The sequence below is a fragment of the Lygodium microphyllum genome, chromosome 17 (genome assembly GCF_053477565.2).
Source record: "Lygodium microphyllum isolate KBCC chromosome 17, Lygodium_microphyllum_v1.1.10, whole genome shotgun sequence".
NCBI classification, from domain to species: domain Eukaryota; kingdom Viridiplantae; phylum Streptophyta; class Polypodiopsida; order Schizaeales; family Lygodiaceae; genus Lygodium; species Lygodium microphyllum.
Window position 1 is genome coordinate 130,499,014 of NC_141151.1, and position 21,645 is coordinate 130,520,658.

General features: G+C 43.3%; 1 protein-coding gene across 3 annotated transcripts in view; it reads left to right on the plus strand.

The window, feature by feature from the left end:
• The window catches only part of LOC148022348 (uncharacterized), a 256,949-nt gene that overhangs the window by 15,578 nt on the left and 219,726 nt on the right, over nucleotides 1-21,645 (plus strand). The window lies entirely within an intron of this gene.

The following is a 21,645-nucleotide window of genomic DNA, read 5'->3' on the forward strand; positions in this document are numbered from 1 at the left end:
CCGCCTTGCGTGTCAGGGCTTCTACCGTCGTCGTCGGACCTGGGCCCTGTGGACTGTCGCCTGATTCCTGCTCCGCAGCGCTTCTGCCGTTGACTGTTCAGCCCTGCCGTCGCCTGCCAGCCCTCCTCCTCAGCGTTCTGGCCTTTGTCACTGCCCGTTGGCCCTGCGTTTCACCCTCTTGAACCTGCTCCGTTAGGGTTGCGCCCTGCCCCACGCGTTATCTACACTCCCTCGGGACAGGCCACGGCTGAGGCCGACAAGTAACAAACAGGTTCAATCGGCTGTGCTTGTAGAATACGCCTCTGGACGCCTCTGTACGGGGGAGAGAGAGAGCGAGAGAGAGAGAGAGAGAGAGAGAGAGAGAGAGAGAGAGAGAGAGAGAGAGAGAGAGAGAGAGAGAGTGTGTGTGTGTGTGTGTGCGTGTGCGGCTTGCGTTCGTTTCTACCACCCGTGAGCTCCTGGCTCTGCATCTGACCTGCACAAGTGGTGATTCAACATGGCTGGTTTGGATATGGCTTTTATCGATCAAACGGTGGCAGCCCTTGGTCCGGATTCTGATATAGAGGAACCAGAGCCTAGAGGATATGGTTCCTTGCACAGAGGAGATGCCCCCTGGTCCTAATTTCCAGCATGCGGGCAAACGTACCAAGCATACTTCGGAAGCGACAATGGATCATCAGGAACGTTCTTATGCTCAGGTGGCCTCTAATTCTGTGGCTTCTCAGGATGTTGACTGGGAGCATTTGCTGGAATTTGCCAACACTCTGCTTGGCGATTATGTCCAACATAATCATGAAGCTTTTTCTGACTCTGGAACTGAAGATGTGCTGGAAGCCACGGTGGACCCGAAAAATGTATTGCGCTCATTTTTGGTGTTTTATGACCGTGCCGTTATACTCTTCTTCACTGGCACGATCCCAGTGCTTTCCATATTCGCCAGTGGCTGCACAATCTACTACAAGGGGAGTGTGTTGAGGAGATTTTTGTTGGGCTCCCAGGCTTCTATGAGGTACTGTTGAAATCTGAGAAGCACCGTGTTGATCTCCTGTCTAAACTGCCATTGTTCTTTGATCGCCGTTTGGTCCATGTTGTGCCATGGCGCCCAATGGCAGATTTTAAGCGCCTGCTTCAACGTGAATGCCCTATGTGGGTTGAAGTGGAAAATTGTCTGACTGTCTATTGGCCACTGTTAAAGGATGCCATGGCCGTTGTGGGCACTGTTCTGGTCCCCCTGGGCCATGAATCGTAACCGTTTGTGTATGTTATGGGACACTGCTAGGAAAAGGCCTGCTTGGTTATGTCTTAATTGCTCTGGCATGCATCCTTTGCACTTTCGTTTGAAATGGGGCAACTTTGCAGGACATTGCATTTCGTGTGGAAAATTGGGGCATTTTATGGCCGAATGTCCATAGAAGCAACAGATTTCAGATGCTGAGCATGTTGCGTTGCCCATGGAAGATATGGTGTGTGATGCTCCGTCGCAGGATGCCACCCAGCCACCTAAAGTTTTGGATAAAGATAAACAACATGTTTCAGGTTTGGATTCCCGTGGCAATGACTGGGTGGATATACGTGCAAAAAAAGGTAAAAGGTTTGATGCTGGCCTGGCGGATACTGGGCCTAATGCTTCACAAGATTCCATGCGCACTTATATGCACCGGAAAGAGATGTAGTTTTCAGAGCATCCTGTTCATCCTATGGTTTCTTTTGCATCTCGTAATCAGTCTACTAGGAAAGTATATTCGGACAGTCCAAAGGGCCCACCTGCTAAGTTGGCTTTCGATACTAGAGGTAATGTGATTACCCCATGGGATCGTCGTTATCCCCGTTCCACCCCCAAGACAGTGGATATTCCGTCTACCTCTAAAGCCGGCCGTCAGAACTCTTTTACCGTGTTAGCTGATTTTTTGGATGAGGGAGTCCTTGACATTCTAGCAGAAAAGGTTAAATCGAGGCAAGTTGTGCCTCGTTCCTGATTTTCTTTTGAATACACATGAAGATAGCCACGTGGAATGTGCGAGGCATTTGTTCTCGCCATAAGCAACATGCCATGTGGATTGTATTGCATGAGAATCAGTGGGATGTCTTGTATGCTGTTGAGCACAAGAGTCACGGTGAAGCAGGAAAAGTTGTGGATTGCCATGGGTTTCACTTGTTTTACGTAGGGACACATGCCATGCATTATTCTGGTGTTCTTATGATTGTACATGAGAAATATTAGCCCGTTCTTATTAAAAATGATGTACATGGCCGTTTTGTGGTGATTGAAGTTTTATTTGAAGGAGAGATCTTATGGTTGCTGGGCCTCTATGCTCCGAATGACCCGTTATCCCGCCGGGACCTTTGGAATACTTTGCAGACCTGCTTGTCACTTGGCAGACGGGGTTTTTTGATGGGGGATTTTAATGTGTATTGATTCTTCACAGTCCACATCGGAACATTCGGTGATGGACGCTTTGGAAAGTCATGTGTGGAATGCTTTTGCTCTTGTTGTACTTAAGCAAGATCTCTGGTCTTGGCTACACCCTTCTTCTACAGGGTTTACTTTCCATTCTGCGCAGTATGTAACTACATGGTCGCGGTTGGACCGCATGTACATCATGCAAGATGATGATTTTCTTCCTGAGATGCTGGAAATGAAAGTGTTGCAGCAATATGCCTTGTCAGACCATTTCCCTCTACAGCTTGAGATACTTGCACAACCCATTGCACCTTTTAAGCAATTCCTGGATAGACTCCCTTTGCGCTTCAACTCCTCTTATTTGAAGCATTCAATATTTCAGGGCTATATGGAGCAATTGATTGATAGATTTTTATTGGACTTTGCCGCTGAGGGCAATGCTTCTTTTGAACGATTGCTCTCTAATGTGCAGCAAGTTGCTCGGCAGTATGGGATCCATCATGCATCTCTTTGTCGGCGGCGTCGGCATGCAGCGGAGGACTTACTGGCATTGGTTCGTTCTCTGCTAGGGGACACTCCAGATGATGTATTCCTGCTGTCATTGGCGATGCGTTTGGCTGATCTTATTGAAGAGTTTCAGTTGAAATCTTATCAGCAAGCCAAATTGCAAAATTTGACTGAGAATTTACAAGACAGTGCTTGTCAGACTCATAAGTTCTTTCGAGCTCTACATGCATCTCCTGCTCGAGAAAATATGACTAGACTCCAGGATCCAGAAGGTCGAATGGTCATTGATCCCCAGACTATTGTGAATATGTGCAAGAATTATTTTATAGACCTTCTTGGTTCTTCTCCTTCACCTTCTGACCAAGTTACTCATGCACGTTCAGTTTTCTATGATTTGGTCCGCAATCAGGTTCCACTTGATATGCAAACTACTTTGGAGACAGATATTTGTAAGGCGGAGGTTATAGATGTTCTGTTACACCTGCCCAAGGATAAAAGTCCCGGTTGGGATAGTCTCACCAATGAATTCTTTGAGATTTCTGCTACCCAACTGGTGAAACCATTAACGGCTATGTTTCAGCAGGTTTGGGAAACGGGGTTCATGCCTTCCTCATGGAAAGAAGGTCTTATCAAACTGCTTCCAAAAGTCCCTTTGCTGTCAATGTTGAAACATTGGAGACCAATTTCTTTGATGGGTTCGATATATAAAATCTTTTCCAAAGTGATGTCGAATCGGCTCCACAAGCATCTTCCGGCCATTGTGCATCCTCTTCAATATGGTTTCATTAAGGGCCGAAACATTCTACATAATTTTTTAAATGTGCAAATGGCTATTGACTATGCAAGGCACTCTAATCAGCAAGTGGTATTGATTCAATTGGATCTGGAAAAGGCTTTTGATTATTTAGACTGGTCTTTCATTGCAGAACTTATGTCTACTATGGGCTTTGGTACTTGGATGTCCCGCTTGATCTACACCATTAGTATTGCGGCTTCTTCGCGAGTTATGCTAAATGGTGGTGTTATCGAGCCATTTGTCCTTGCACGCTCTGTGAGACAAGGTTGCCCTTTGAGTCCTCTCTTCTTTGCCCTTGCGACTCATCCGGTTCTTTCGATGTTATCTTCTATGGTAGCTTCTACTCAGTTGGCTGGATTGTCCCTTTCTTTTGGACAGCACTTCATTACTCAATCTTTGGCTGATGACAGCTTTATGATTTTTCATGCGGATAAGGACAATCTTCGCAAAGCATTAGATGTTTGGACGCTCTTTGGTCATGCTTTTGGTCTTCATATCAATGCTTTCAAATCAGCCATTCTCAGTTGTACGGAGTCCGATTTACAGTCATTGGGCTGGCAGGGACAGGTTGTTCCCCGTGGTTCCATTGTCAGGCATCTTGGGTACCCTTTGGGTGTTGATGTTCGGCCAAAGCAACCTCTCGAGTGGATTTCACAGAAACTGTCGGCTAAGTTTCTGTATTGGAAGTTGCAGGCTTGGCCCTTGCATGTTCGTCTCAAAGTGGCTTAGACAATTATGTTGCCAATGCTCACATATTTTTTGCCATTGCTGCCTTGGACTACTATTACTTTGAATGCTCCCACTCAGCACATTCGTTTCATGTTATGGAAGAAGGATTCCTTGCAGGTAGGCATTTCATGGATTTCTTGGTCGCATACATGTACCCCCAAACGCATGGGTGGTGGGGCTATTTTGGATGCTGAAACTCATTCGTTGGTCTCTTTTTCGTGCCACGTGCGTGGATCATCACCCGTGGGTTGTTATAGCCCGTTTTCTTGAGGATCACGGGCTTCTGCATGGTAATACACAAATTCGGAGCTCCTGGTGGCATGTTCTTAATGCAGACTCTCGGTTTTCTAGTCCTACCTCATCCTTGCTTGTTCATTTGGTCTGCTCTTGGAAATTGGTTGTCTAGAAGGCGCGTTGGCATCCAGCGGAGGACCGCTTACATAGTAACTCTTTTCAACTGGAATTGTTGGCAGCCTCGCGATTACTTTCTTGGAAAGGCAAACATGAGCTCAGACCAAAATTTAACCGCATGGCACGTTTGGGCTTGACTTTAGTTGCAGATGCCACCCTTGCCAGTCGTAACGTCTTGATATCCTTTCGTACAACCAGGAGGCTTTTTAGAATCCCTTGTGGATATCGTGATTTATGGGAACAGCTTTTGTCAGTGCTCCAGAGTAGGCAACCCTTTCCTGCCCTTGCTTTGGATTACTGGACCTTGCGGGTCGGTTGAATTTGGAAAAGGCCTCAGCTAACCAGGTGTATCATCTTCTGATTCAAGACCATCAATGGCTGGTTACGAAAGCTAATACTGTATGGGGATTGCGGAAATCTTAGTCATGGTGGAAGACAACTGTGATGGAGGGCTGGTTGAACAAGACACCTTTCAAATGCAAGGTCTTTCTTTGGAGGGTGATGATTGGTGGTTTTCCGCTTGCTTTAGCCCTTTCCAAGCGTCGAATCTCTAACGGCCATTGTTTCTTTTGCACTACTATTGTGGAATCGGCCAGTCATCGATTTATTTCGTGCCCTCTCGCTAAGAATATCTGGTCGCTCTTGTCAGCAGTTTGGCGAGCAGTGGTTGGCTTCTCGCTAAGCCCTTTTGATTGGGTTCTTGTACGACCAAAATACCCCACACTGGCACAGTTGCATATGAAGATCTTGTTTCACTTTCTTAGATATTGGGGATGCTGGCACAATTGGACCGCTCGGAATGCCTTTCTCTTTGATTCGGCCTCTAATGTCTCGGCACATATTGTGCGGCTTAAAGGTCTCTTGCATTGGCAGATAGATCTCATTCGGCACTCTGGCTTACTCCCTTGGGAGGACTTACTTCCCTGGCATATGGCAATTTCCTCTGTGTCTTTGCCATGACTTTTGTAACTCTTTTGTAGTTTAGTATTGGGCCTTTGCACATGATGGCTTAGTGTCATCGTGTATCTTGTAATCAAGTAAACTTGTACCTTTTTTTTGTAATTAATACAATTACCTTTTACGAAAAAAAAAGAGAGAGAGAGAGAGAACTGCCCTAGACCTGAACATCGACAAGAACTCCTATCCATACGGTGGTATTGAGGCCATATCAATCTTGTGTAGTTACTTGATATCACTCAGATCAGCCAATTCATCTTTTTGCTTCCAACGTCCACAAGGCGCTCTACTATGCCTTGCAACTTTGGTGGCTTATTGTAGATCTCATAATTGAACTCTTCTAAAGAAATCAACCATTTGGCTAAATTGTTGGTGGATTGAAGCTTATTCTAAAGTAATTGTAACCCCTCAACCTTAGTGAAAAATACAATTTCTTATACAAAATGTAGTGTTTGAATTTCTTTATGGCAAAGACCGTTTGGCATTGCCAAACAAAGCTTTTCTAAACGATTGTATTGAACTTCAGAAATTTCTAACTTTCAACCTGCAAAAGCAATTGGATTGTATAATTGGGTCTCCTAGACTTGAGCCACACAACAACTTGTGTATAGTGTCTGTTGTAAAGATATAAAAGACTTTGCCCCTTTTAGATGCTTTGAGAACTAGTGTTTTAGATAGCTCTAGCTTCATCTCCTCAACGGCCACATTCCACTCAAATGCATGGTTCTAAGACTAGATTTGTTAGCGAGAGCAATCCCTCAACCAATGCATTTAGAAATCTTCAGTGATAACCCATTGAAGAGATGAAACTATGCAGTTCTCCAGGGTTAGTGGATGGGTTCATTGCTATAATAATAGCTGCCTTTTTAGGGTCAATAGCAATTTCCGCCACTTTTACTGTGTGTCCCATGAGTAGATCATAAGGTACCCCAAACACACTTTTGTGACACCTCTCAAAGCATTTATATAGTAAATTAAGTTGCTATTTGTCAACCATTGCAGTGTTTGAGGCTGAGTATACTCCGAAACATGCATTGATCATCTTTCCCTTTTAAATTGCCGATCTCTATTTGATTGGCAATTTGATCTCGTCTTCTTTGTGTTGTTCCTCCCTGTGAGAGATGGGAAAGAGCAAAGCTCAGCGGAGAGTACACAGTTGATAGTGAAGAGAGTGAAGACATGACTCCTAATGCAATAATCAAAGAGTAATATGCAAATGCAAAGTATAACCCTTAAACCTTAGCGTTGTTAATGTACGTTCACATCCGAAAGGTGTAAAACATGATAAGTGCCGGAACTGTGTAACAAAAGAAGAATATAACTTGGAGAAAAAATCTCTCACAGGGAGAGTAAAAAGTGCCCGAGTTTCCTACCAAGTATCATTGACACTCCTCTATGAGTATAGGCTTGAGTCAAACCCAACAAACCCCTTGGAGTTACAAGGATCATTTACCAAAGGAGATCAAATTTAAAGCATTGCAGAATGCTTCAAATTTGTCATAAGGAAGAGCTTTAGTGAAGATATTTGCCACATTACTAGTGATAGGACAGTAGAAAAGGCGGATATCTCCTGTATGTAGCCTCTCTTTAACAAAGTGATATTGGATCTCTGTGTTTCATACGTGCATGAAACATTGGATTCCGTGCCACTGCAATCGTACTTTGATTGTCAGTAAACAAAGGAGTAGACTCTTTGATAGATACATCAAGATCAGCCAACAAATGTCTCAGCTATACACATTCAATTGTGGTAGTGAAAGCTGCCTTGTATTTAGCTTTATAAGATGATGTGGCAATAGTGGATTGTTTCTTGCTAAGCCAAGAGATGCAAGATGAGCCAAGAAAGAAATAATTTTCACTTGTAGAGTGACGCGAATCAAAATCACCAGTCCAATCTGAGTCACTGTAAGCATGTAGTTGCAGTGGTCCCTCCTTGGCATAAAGCAATCCAAGAGTCCTAGTCCCGTGTAAGTAACGAAAAACATGCTTCACAGCTTGCCAATGTGACATGTGTGGGCTGTGTATATATTTGCTCAAGACTGAAACTGCAAATTGAACATCTGACCTTGTGTTGCATAAATAAATGAGACATCCTACTACTGGAGCATACATATGGATGTCAAACAAATCACTGTCATCATGCAAGGACAGCTTGAGTCCAGTCTCCATTGGTGTGCAAACTTGGCTTGCAGTCCTATAAGCCAAAACCTCTTAAGAAGTCTTCCAATATATTTGGATTGTGACAATCCAATGCCTCCAACATCATGAATGAAGTGAATGCCTAAATAGTAGTGCAAGGGCCCTAAGTCTTGACATCTCAAAAGTTTGTTGCAAATTTTGCTTGAATGCTGAAATCTGATTAGCATGTGTACTTGTGAGCAGAAGATAATCTACATAAAGACATATGATCAGCAAGGATCCCCCCATAAAGAGGAGACTTTGATGAGCTGTTAATGAACCCTTGGCTGAGTAAAAGGACATCAATTTTTGCATACCAAGCTCGGGGAGCTTGCTTAAAACCATACAAAGCCTTTTTTAGCTTACATACCAAGTGTTCAGATCCCTCAATTGCAAAACCAATGGGCTGCTATACATACACTTCTTCTGGAACTTCCCCATGTAAAAATGCAATCAAGTTGGTGCACAATCCAACCATGATGGGCAGCAAGCAACTATAGACTGAATGGTAGTCATACGGGATGTAGGAGCAAATGTCTCTTCATAGTCAATGCCTTTCTTTTGTGCATAGCCTTTGGCCACAAGCTTGGCTTTATACTTGTCAATGGATCCATTTGCATTTCTTTTCAGCTTACAGATCCACTTTGTATCAATGGCTTTCTTCCCAACAGGCAATGCCACTAATTCCTATGTTTGATTCTTTGTGATAGAATCAAATTCAGCTTGCATTGCTGCCATCTGATGCACACTTTGTTGTGCATCCTCAAAACATTTAGGCTCCTTATCATCAAGTGTATGTCATAACAAACTCCATTGTATTAACATGATCATACAGACGAGCTTGTCTTCTAGTATGACCAGCAATAGGAGCATCCAAATGACTATCTTTCATGAATCATAGTTTGCAAGTATCATCTAGGCATTTGCCTAGCTTCTTGATTGTGTATAAGCTCCTGTTGAATTTCAAATTCAGCATCTTGCTGAATATTCACATTAGCGGTAGGCTGAATTTTTGCATTGCTCAATGGAGCAGCTGACTGAGCATCTTGTTGATTTACCAAAGCTTCAGCTGTATCACCAAAAGAAATCGGTAGCAGCCCTTCAAACACATCATTGGCAGCCTGATATGTATCAAAACCAGCACGGGATAATTCTGATTTTTCATTAAAAACCACATCCCTACTGACAAATACTTTCTTGAAAATAGGATCATACAAGCTATATCCTTTTCTCTCATTGCTATATCCTACAAAAATGCATTTAACAGCCTTGTTGTCCAATTTCTTTCTTAGTACTTTGGGAATACGAGCATGCGCAAGACACCCAAAAGTACGAAAATGGCTAATTGAAGGTTTCCGGTTGTTCCAAGCCTTATAAGGTGTAACCTTTTTTAATGCCTTGGTAGGGCACTTGTTCAAAATATGGCAAGCACACATAACTGCTTCCATCCAAAAACCATGTGGCAAACTCTTAGCTTTCAGCATATATCTGGCCATCTCCATGAGTGACCAATTCTTCATCTCTGCAACCCCATTCTCTTGTGGAGTATATGCAGTAGTATATTGATGGACAATGCCTTTTTTCTTTAAAAAATTATTTAACATGGAAGACATGTATTCCTCCCCTCGGTCCGAACAGAGAGTCTTAATTCTATAGCCAGATTGATTTTCAGCAAGTGCAACAAAAGCCAAAAATGCATCATACACCTCTGATTTTTTAAATCAATGAGTAGACTCCACAAAAAATGAGTAAAGTCATCAATGAAGGTGACAAAATAATAACAGCCACCCAATGACTTTGTTTGTATAGATCCATATACATCCGAATGCACAATTTGTAATCTGGTGGTTACCTTAAAAGCAACATTACGAGGAAACCAGAATTGATGTATTTTTCCCAAAATGCATCCCTCACAAATATGCTCAGGAGGTTTCTCCAAGAGTGTTGAGCCATCTAGCATGTGTGTGTGTTGCATAAGCATCAAACGACCATAGTTGACATGCCCCATGCGAGCATGCCATAACTCTATTTGTGACATAGTAGGAATGAGAGTAGATGCTAAATAGACTGATTGATCAACCGAATAAGCATCTAACTCATAGAGTCCATGACATAATGTGCCAGCCAAAACCAAAGCCAAGAATTGTTCTTTCTTATTTGCTCTTCTTCTAAGAGAAAACTAACCAACTGAAGGAAAGTAAGTGGCTGCACGGAAGTTCTCATGGTGAAATTTAGGGACGTGCAATAAATTTATAGTAGTAGAGATTAACCGTGTATTCAAATAATACTTGTCTACATTCATTAGCGGCTTATGCAAGTCTTGAATTTTGTTAAGATGATCGAGCACGGAATCACCTTCATCCATCTTTACATTCTCAAGCTCTTTCTTCAAGAAAGAGACGTGTCTCATTTTTTCCAGCAAACATTTGCTCAAGTGTGAGGCATGCTTCTCGTGAAGAAGCTTCAGACCGTATATCCGGGATTATAGACCACTGAACTACCAATGCAATCAATGACAATGCTTGAGCATCCCGTGTGTCCCAAGCCTTTTGTTCTACTGATCCCTTGGGAAGTGGCTGAGCTGGAGTGGGCCTTTGACCATGTCCTCTTGGAGGAGGTATTGCAAGAGCCACAACTTCAGGACGAAGTTCTTCACCACTAACATAATCCTAAAGATTTTTCGCAATCAACACATTTTTCATCATGAAAGACCATAGAGAATAGTTGTTGCCATCCAATCTATCCTCCTTGGATACATATGTGAATACATCACTTTGTCTATGATTTCCCATGGTAAATGTCACATTTTCAAAGAGCACAAGAGGAAGACCTAATACTGGACCAACTTGGAAATCTGAGAATTTCCAGAAATTGCAGCAAGCACCAGGCTGTAATTAACAAATCTGATCACACTCTATCAAAATTGTCCAATGTATACGCTGTCCAATGCACAAACAGTGCTTAGTAGCATAAAAAATGAATAAGTCCCAAAGTTTGTCGTCCAAAATGCACAATTTCAGTCTATATTAGATTGAACATGATGTATATATGTCAATGTTTGCACTGAACCAAAAAACCCCAAATTTTTGGCTCGAATTTCAAGAAAATTTTTCAATAAATGTGTCCCAAACATGTCCAGGAGTAGAAATAGCTTGGTTTGGGCAAAAGCCCCAATTTCAAATTTTGAATTAAAAAATGGATAAATGTCTTCTTTTACCTCTAATGTTAGCTTTGAGCCAATTAGCCTGGTGGTGAGATGCTGGAGGAGACCTGGAACAGGTGGCGTAGTTGCAGTAGGTGGAGACGATGGCGGAATTGGAGTAGAAACAGGCGGCGTTGGTGGGCAGACCAGCCACGGAAGGTGGCGGCGGCTTTAGACTAGGGAGCAGGCAACTCAAGCAGGAGACGCAGTGTGTTGCACTGTAGGTGACGCTGGAGCAGGGCGTAGGTGGTAGACCTGCTATAGGTTGGGCAGTGCAGGCAATTGCACAGGCAGCTAGGGGTTGTCTTGCAGATGGTGTAGTTGGCTGTATAGTGGCGGAGGAAGCAACTGACCAAGCTGAAGCTGAGCAAGAGCTTAGCAAGTCCGGATGCTGTTGGTATAGCTAGACTTGAGTTGTATCTAAGCTTTGATACCAAACGTGAGAGATGGGAAAGATCAAAGCTCAGCTGAGAGTACACAGCTGACAATGAAGAGAGTGTGAGAGTGAAGACATGACTCCCAATGCAATAATCAAAGAGTAATGTGCAAGTACAAAGTATAACCCTTAAACCCTAGGGTTGTTAATGTGCATTCATACCCGAAAGGTGTAAAACACAATAAGTGCCCGGACTGTGTAACATAAGCACATAAAATAAAGAAGAATATAACTGGGGGAAAAAACCTCTCATAGGGAGAGTAAAAAGTGCCCGAGTGTCCTACCAAGGATCACCGACACTCCTCTGTGTGTGTAGGTGTGAGGCAAACCCAACATTCGCTATCTTCTTGATCATGGTGGTCTTCATGAACATTTGTTTTGGTTTTTAGACTCTCTACTATGAGCTTCTACGATTGGGACTTCTTTGGTTATCGTGGTTCTTATTAGAACCATCAAGCCATATTAATTGGGATGCCATCTATCTTTTTGTAGTATTTACACAAACACACAAAAAAATATGCTGCGTTTTGATGTTTGGCTGCTCCAGATCAAGAAGAGATCGGCTGTAGAGGAGGTATTTATAGTAAACAAAAACAGCAAACATAGTGTGGTCTCCTCTTTGTTGATGCTATGGGTCCTATCCTTTGGTGATGATAATGGAAGGAACAAATTGAACTGATCTGAAAATGAAATGCTGAACAAAGAGGACTGATTAGATCTACTTGTTAGCCTGCCTTCTTTACTCTATCAGTCTATCATCTCTTGGTTGTGAGCTTTGTCAAAGTCTAACGGAGACATTAGAGCTTTGACTATGTCTTCATTCGTTTTAGTGTGAATTTCTAGTGTTTGTTAGGCATTTCATAGCTTGTGGTGCCGTGCTAGATGCTGCTGAGTCTGCTCTAGATGGCTGCAATTTTCTCAAGTCCTACCACATGATCATTTTTTACTGCATTAAATGCAGTTGTACTGCATTTATTGCCATCAGCCAGGATTGTCAGGTCGACCATTTGCAATTGGCTAGTTTTTTGTCTTTTCTACTATTTATAGCAATCACTTGGGCTAGGCAGATCATTGTCTTCTATCTTCTACAAGTGCTTTGGCAGCTGCAGCATTCTTCTTTGTCTTTGTTGATGACTGCAGGCTGTGCGCACACTATCTTTGTCATTGTCTCCATCACTGTCACAGGTGTTGTTATCATTGGGCTATGTGCAAGGATTGATTAGTCTAACTCTCAAATTCTGTGCAGATTTCTCTTCTCTTCATGCTGTCTTTTCTCTTCTCCTTTTCTCTCCGTGTTTGTGATTCTCTTCCCTTGTGCACTCTCACATGGTATCATGGCCTATGTAAGGACACAGAGTTTCCAGCTAAAGAGGAGACCACAATGTTACTGAAAACTCACGTTTCAGCGAGCTATTTGCTCCTATAAATGCAAATTTTTCACTGCGTATAGGTGCTTTCGACTAAGGCGAGATATCCACAACTCTCTTCTTGTAGGTGTTGCTGATTTTCTCTCTGTTCAGGCTCTCCTATAGCAAAAGTTAAAACACATAGCCTTTGTGTTTTTGTAGGTTGTGCAAAGATGTCTTATCAGTGCTTCCAAGGTTTTGATGACTCAGATGAGGAGGTTTCTCATCACTCCTCTAGACAACAGCATGATTATCATGAACACCAGAGGCCACAGAGCCTTTTTGTACAGACTCATCATTTGGAGCAGCCTTCTCCTCCCCCCTTTCTGCATATTTCATACAAAGGGCGCTCTACTAGCTCTAGAATGCCTCATATGGCAACTCTTATACAGGTGTGTGTTCTCCCTTCTTTACCCAAAGAGGACTGGTGCGATGGTGCCAACTATTTGCTTTGGTCATGTAAGATGAAATGCATCCTTGACACCTTCAGTCTTTGGGAGCTTGTTGTTTTATCTATAACCTGTCTTGTGGAGGATTCTAGAGAGGGATTATCAATGGTTTGTGCAACCCTATGGGATCAACTCAACTCTTGAGCCCAATCCTTCCTTTTCATGAGCTTACAAGTTTCTATCCTAGTATATATTTGCAAGTTAAAGATAGTAGTAGAAGTATGGAAGAAGCTTGCATCTTTGTACCATGAGAAGACGTTTGCCCATAGGATAAACTTTGGATGCTTAGTACTGATGAGTCTCCTTCCATAAATGATCACATCAATAAGTTGGAGGACAGGAGGCATGAACTTACTGTCAGAAGTGGAGCAGCGGTGGAAGCATAAACATGTGCTGAAATAAACTGCTGAAACACAAGACAAAAAGAGAAAAGAAAAGAACACGATACAGATGAGAACTCAGATGTATGCACGGGAAATGAAATCCATATATCTGAACACGAGACAGTCGCATACAACAGTGAGTCACTGGCTGCGTGGGCAGTGGCACTGGCTCCTCTCTCCACAGAGTCTGCAGATGGTGAAGATGAAGTGACTGACTGAGGAGGAGCCACTGAGTATAAATAGGCTGAAAAAGTGGGGAGCAATAATGCTGGTCGGACAGCATTAAAGCTGGCCGACTGGTGCATAAAATGCTCCACTGGCATAAAATGCCACACCAAAAAAATACCTAAAATACCTAATAAAAAATGCCCAGCCCAGATCAAGCTCAGACTCACACATGAGCTGACAAATACTCTGCTAACACCCTCTCTCAGATCATGAGTGATCTGATACAATACAATAGTACAATGAAAAGGGATCATAAACTATACAACAGAGAACCACCAAGTAGAACCATCGATACCCAAGCAGTGGGTGATCAAGCCACCACTAAGGTGCCTCGGAGAGAACCTAATGTCGATGTCGATCATACCAAACACTTGAAAATAGAGAAGATCATAGCATGTCTCTGTGTCCATCACCAATGTCTCGCAGGAGCATACAAGACCATCCTGTCAAAAATGCCGCTGAACATATGTGACCATGGATTCTCCGCCTTTGGCTAGACCGCCAAAGTGTCCCCTCATGTGAGCTCCAGATGAAAGCCTCCCGCTCTCTGTCATATAACCAACTCATCATGAACCTGAATGTCAATCCCAGCTCCAGGATTTGATTCCGCCAGACTGAAGTCGATGCGTCAGGGACGTCCCTCTCTGGAACCTGTGCACCTGTATAAAAATATAGATGAGGCGCGGCTGCCCCATCTGAACACCCGCTCACACTCCCTCTCTGGCACAAGAGAGTCGTGAGGGATGACCTCATCACCACCACTAGAAAGTAGCCGAGGAAGGGGCCACCAAGCCCTTCCCGCGATCCGAAGAAGAGGATCCCTTCCACGCCTTGGACTTCACCTTGGTCGGAGGATCGGAGTCGAGCAAATGTCAACTTGCAAAAGGAAGCAAAAACATTGACATAAGATCATCAAACATGCAGACCTCAACTTCAATAGAATGTGCAAGTGGGTGCGATATACATATGTAAAAGGACTTCCACTACCAAAAGGTAGGCACACTAAGAATGTAAGAAAGTAAAAGGAGAAATGTTTTACGGAAAAAGAAAAGACAAACTAGAGTATGCCCTACAAGGATCAAGTGATGTGTAGGTGGGAAGTGGTAAGGGATCACGGTTAGTATCACGAAGATTTGAATTGAAGAAAGGCTCCACAATTTGCTGGGCCAAATGGTCTCCTGAGAAAGTGGATTCGAGTGCTTCTGGTTGCATATTCAAAGGAGAGGGAAACTTATAGCATGAAGGGGACTTGTTAAGTTTGTCCTTGAGAGACAACACGTAGTTGAGGATAATTGAAGTCCACAATAGTTGGATGGGTAGACATTTCTGACTCCTCCTCAAGTGAAGAGGAAGTAGAAGAACTAGTTGCTATGTGAGTAGTGGGTCTACCTTGCTGTCTTGGCTGTGAAGGTTGGGTGGGAGTGCCCTCACTAGGTGTGCTCAAGATGTGACTCGCGAGTCTTCGGTGGACTACCCTTAGCCTTTAAATGACACTCATCGTCAAAGTGACTAACCTTTTGACAATGTTGACAATACTGATTTTTCTTTGGTACATTTTGCCACCTTTGGGTTTGATTTGGATTTTGATTGGAAGTTTGAGTTTGCTTGCCCTTCCCTTGCTGCCCCTTCTTATAAGATGCAACAAAGGCCCCCTCTGTGGGGGATGCCCCATGAAATTGATGGAACAACCAAGTGTAACACAATAGTTGACACTAAATTCATAGGATGTGGGTATTTGAGGTTGGGATATAACTTGCTGCACAAAATGGAAATATTTTCTCGGAAGTTTATTAAGGAACAATGTAACCTAATCATTAGGGGATTTAGGGCCCCTAATGGTTGAGAACTCAACGAGGAGATACTGATACTTAGCTAACTTGACTTTCAAGCCATCCTTATCAATATTTGTGAAGTTTTGCAGCTCATGGTCTAAGTTGATGTGATGAGTCCGATTCTGCCCTCAATAGCGGTCAACGAGATGGGCCTAATGCTCAGGGACAAGGTCAAAGGACGGAACTGAGAATGGAATTCAGGAAGGAGACCTTGCATGAACTCTACTGTGGCCATGGCATTTTGATTGTTCCAAGAGCTACAAAACTATATGGAAAATAGTGGGGATCAGGCTAGGATTCTTGTGTAAGGATAAGTTCCCACAAACCTTGGGAATCCAAAACATGCCTTATCAAATTGGACCAAGTGGTAAAATTCGATCCGTTAAAATAAGTTTTGTCTGAAAACACATGCTTGGTTGATGAGGATGAATGGGATGGTGGGGAAGGGATAGGTAGGTGCTATCGGATATGGAAGTGGACAAGGTCGACTTGGTGGTGGTGGATAATAGAGTGATGGATTAGGTGGGCAGGCAGAAATAGGCTTTGAGTGTCCAAGGAGTATCGATGGGTGTGGAGGCATTGGAACATGAATGTTTCCATAAGGTGTCGATGATGGAGGTGGAGACATTGGGACACATGAGACCTGTCCAAATGTCGGCTAGGGAATAGAAGAATGACCGATTAGCCCACTAGGTAATGCCGTAGAGGCAAACTATAGTACCAACTGGTGCATGCTTGGGTATGTTTGGGATGCACTTCCAAAGGGATAGCCCGAAAGTGTGTTGTGAGGGAGGGTGAGCCTCCATCACGGTACGTTGCCTGGATAAGTGGAAGGAGGTATCCTAAAGGCTGTGCATTAGTGTGCGGAAACCCCTAGGGTGGTGTGTGGTGGAACATATGGTGCACTTCATGGAGGCATAAAGGAAGATGCAACGGAATATGAGGGTAGGATGAGTGGGAGGGAACCGAAAAGGATTTGTGATTGGTGTGGAAGTGGGAAATGTTGTGGGTTCCTTGTGGAAATTGAGACCAAATGGATTTATGATGGTTGTAGTAGTGGGAAATAAAGTGGTTTCCTTTTGTCCATTAAATGCATTAAGTTGAAAAGATGATTGTGATGTGGATGTGGATGCACCTACTCTAGTTTGACCAAGAGAAACAAAATCATTTGAAGGAAAAGGAAATGAAGGGATACTTACAACTTCTTGCTTCAAGTTCTTACCTTCTTTTGAGTTTAGAAAGAAAGAGCTGTCTTCTTCATTGCTTATAAGCCAAAAATCATTATGAATAATCCTTCATCAAGAGGATCTCCTGACCCTTGAGAAAAAGAGGAATCAACTTGAATAGAATTAGAAACATATGTGTTCATACTTGACACCGGAGAAAAGATGAATGATGTAAGTGGTGTATAGTCCATGTCCAATCCATGATGGAGATTCCGCCTTTTTTGCATGGTCATTAGTTCTATGCATCAAATTTAAAGGAGAAAACTCAATTTTACCTTCAATTTGCTATTGAGCCCTATGTATAAGGATGAGATTATACTCCGTAGTTGAAATCTCGTATGGTTGGTGGTGTATAGTCCTTGTCCAGTATGTGATGGAGATTCCGCCTTTTTTGCATGGTCATTAGTTCTATGCATTGAATCTAAAGGAGAAAACTCAATCTTACCTTCAATTTGCTACTGAGCCCTATATATAAAGATGAGATTGTACTTTGCAGCTCTGAAATGTCGTATGGTCGGTGGACTCCATGGTAGTTTGAAGTCTCTCTAGCCATGCCAGATCTATCAATGGCAAGTTGGGAGGCCCACTCCTAATTTTTTTTGGGCATGTCCGATTGTGGAGATTGACGTGGTGTGGAGGTATTCGAAGTCGTTTGACTCTTCTATTGTTCCTACTTTTGTGCATGAGCTTTCTGATTAAAGTCCTAGGGTATCTCAAAGAGAACTTGGCTTTGATACCATGTGAAGAAATACTCTGAACACAGAAAACACAAAACTAATCATGTGACAAAGCATAAACTGATAGAATGTAATTAGTGTTTGCTACATGAGTACGGTATTTTCAATAGACATTCACTTTAGTATTCTCTATGTTCATTGTCTCTCAGTTACCCTAATGAATTAATACTGAACCTTGAACTCTTGTGTCTCAAGGACCAAGGAAAAGGTAATGATCTAGAGAGTGTGTTGTACTTCGAATGGATTCTGAAACATAGCAAGGTGACAACAAAAACAACAATGCAAATGCTGATGTGGTCCTCCTAGCTAGGCAACAACAGAAACAATGTTTGGATGGTTTCGAGCAGCAGGAAGTGGTCCGGAAGTAGTCACCAACTGTGGAGAGGGGTCGCTAGGCAACAAATGTAGCAATTGTGTTGCTGGATTAGCAAGGCAATGGCTGAAAGATGAGAGAACAGCAAGTTGGAGGTTGGAAATTGTTGGGTATTTCACTCACGCCTCACTTATGCCTATGCTCACATAGGAGTGTTGGTGATCAATAGGACACTGGGGTACTTTTTACTCTCGGTAGGAGAGGTTTTTTCCCCCAGACTTATGGTATTATTTCGTATGTGCTTATGACACACACTTACGGGCACTTACCGTGTTTGGGTGTGAATACCCCTCTACAACCCTAAGGTTTAAGGGTTGTACCTTGTACTTTCAGTTAAAACTCTTTCAGTCTATTGCATTGGGTGTCGCGCTTCACTCACTAATGTCTATTGTTTTCTGTGCTGAGCTTCGATCCTGCCGTCCTCTCTCACATTTGGTATCAGAGAAACATTGGCTCTGTTCAGATGAGTTCCGTTCAGCTCAGCTCAGCTCAGCCTGTGGGAGCTCCCTGCTCAGTCCAACTCTGCCCCGTCGGATTCGGCACGACTGCAGCAGCTCGAACAACACCCCGTTCTGTAGCACTTCGTTCTGCACCCGCCAGGCCCTGTGTGCTGTGCCACGCCAGCCTGCTGTACACGCCAGACCGACACCCACCAGGCTGCTGCACCACCTGCTAGACAGCTCACGCCCCGCTAGTGCCTGCCTCGTCAGCTCCTCCAGCTCGTTGCCTGGACCGCAGGCGCTTGATGTCTCCTGTCCGCCCTTGTGCCACCTATCTTTAGAGCTCAGCTCGTCATGCTGCAACCTGCCAAACGCTGTGCCCAGCATCAGCACCGTTGGTGAGCCAACCTTCATGCCCGTCAGTTGCCAGTGCTGCCCGTCAACTCGCTTGCGTCGTCCAGCCCGATTGCCCTCACATCAGCCACGTTGACCACTCCCACACCCGCCTGTCGTCGGCGACAATTCACTGTTTCAAAGGTAAATTTTTAAAAATTGTTACCTTTTTTATACCAGAATTAATTTCTGGAAGGGGGGTTCCCACGGCACAGGCATAGAATTCAGGATACGTGTCAAGGACACGGTTGATGCAAATTTTGGGCACATTCATAAAATTTTTTGGGGCTTTTATATTTTCTGGGAACATTGGCATACGCACTGCAGTTACAGTCACCGATAGACTGTTTTGACAAACCTGAGGCAAGGAAATTTTGGGGATTTTTTTGGTACAGTGTTGCTGAACACTGATTGCATGTTGGACTGCGTGCATAACAGACAGTTTGACAGAGTGCACCTCTGTACACTAATTGCAGAGAGTTATTTCCTGCAATTTTTGGAAATTTTCAGATTTCTAGTGAAGTTTTCTTCGACATTGCTCTTTTGCATCTTTCTTTGGTAATTAAAAATCATGGCAAATCAGGGAGGAGATGTTTTCACCTATGTATCCAAGGAGGACGGATTGGATGGAAATAACTATTCACTCTGGTCCTTCATGATGAAGAATGTACTTGTGGCAAAAAATCTTTGGGATTATGTCAATGGAGAAGAAGCTCGACCTGGAGTTGGGGCTTCGACTGCTCCTCCAGGAGGACGTGCACCACGGGCACCTCAGCCTGCTCCACTTCAGCCACTTCCCCCAAAGAATAGTAGTTCAAAAAGCATGGGATACACGGGATGCACAGGCTTTGTCGCTGATTGCATTGGCAGTTCAGCGATCAATTATCCCCCATATTCGTTCAATAGCTTCTTCACGAGAAGCTTGGCTAACTTTGGAGCAGATGTTTGCAGGCAAGAATAAGACTCGCATCTCTTTCTTAAAGAAAGAGCTAGAGACATTGAAAATGGATAAAGGTGATTCTATTCAGGATCACTTGAACAAAATTCAAGACTTGCGAGAGCAACTCATGAATGTTGATAAGTACTATTTAGATGCACAGATGATATCTACTACTTTGAACTCATTACCTCCTTCGTACTTGGCTTTTCATATGGCCTTAAACCTCACCATGAGGATTGCCGCGCAGCCAATCACTTTTCTTCAGTTAGTCAGTTTGCTTCTAGAGGAGGAGCAAACACGGAGGTATAGTGGTGTGGATGCTATAGCCTCTGAGCAGGCTTTTATGGCTACATAGAAGGGCAAAGGCAGCCAAGTGAAGAATGCTCCGCAGAGTTCTGGGATTTCTGGCACATCACAGGCAAACAAAAAAGAAGGGGGCACGCAAGCCAAAAAGGGCAAATGCCATTATTGCAAGAAGCTAGGCCACTACATCACTGAGTGCAGAAAGCGCATTGCCAAAGAGAAGAAAAAGGAGTCAGGAATGTCTGTTTCTGATGCTCCTTCCACTTCTACTGAGTCCGCGTCCTTTGTTGCAGAGAGGGACTATTGTTTTTACACATGCAGTTATGATACCTCTTGGGCAGATCGAGCATTCAGCTCTATTGAGGATGCAGGCACTTGGTTTTTTGACAGTGGTGCTTCTAGGCATATTACATCTCGCAGAGATTTTTATTGCACTTGTTGAAAACCAGTCTGGTTGTAAAATTAAGACTCTCCGTTCGGACCGAGGGGGGGAATACATGACCTCTATGCTGAATTCCTTTTTGAAGCAGAAGGGCATTGTCCATCAGTATACTACTGCTTATACTCCATAACAAAATGGGGTTGCAGAGAGAAAGAATTGGAGATGGCCAGATGTATGCTGAAGGCAAAGAGCTTGCCTCACAGTTTCTGGATGGAAGCCGTCATGTGTACTTGCCATGTTTTGAACAGATGCCCCACCAAAGCATTGAAGAAAATTACACATGGATCCATTGATAAATACAAGGCAAGGCTTATAGCTAAAGGCTATGCACAGAAAAAAGGCATTGACTATGAGGAGACATTTGCTCCTACTTCTCGTATGACGACCAGCAGGTCTATGGTTGCTTTGGCTCCTCGTTATGGATGGACTGTGCATCGGTTGGATATTAAAATCCCATTTTTACATGGGAAACTTCATGAGGAAGTATATGTACAGCAGCCCATTGGTTTTGCAATTGAGGGCTTGGAACACTTGGTCTGCAAGTTGAAAAAAGCTTTCTATGGTTTGAAACAAGCTCCTAGAACTTGGTATGTAAAGATAGATGCTTTCTTGCTTAGCCAAGGGTTCATAAACAACTCATCTGAGTCTACCCTTTACGTATGTAAAGAGGGGGGATCCATGCTGATCATTTGTCTTTATGTTGATGATCTCTTGCTTACAGGGACACATGCTAATCAGATTTCAGCATTTAAACAAAATTTGCAGCAAGCTTTTGACATGTTAGACTTGGGGTTTTTGCATTATTACTTGGGCATTCAGTTTATACATGATGCTAGAGGTATTGGGTTATCACAGTCAAGATACATTGGTAAACTT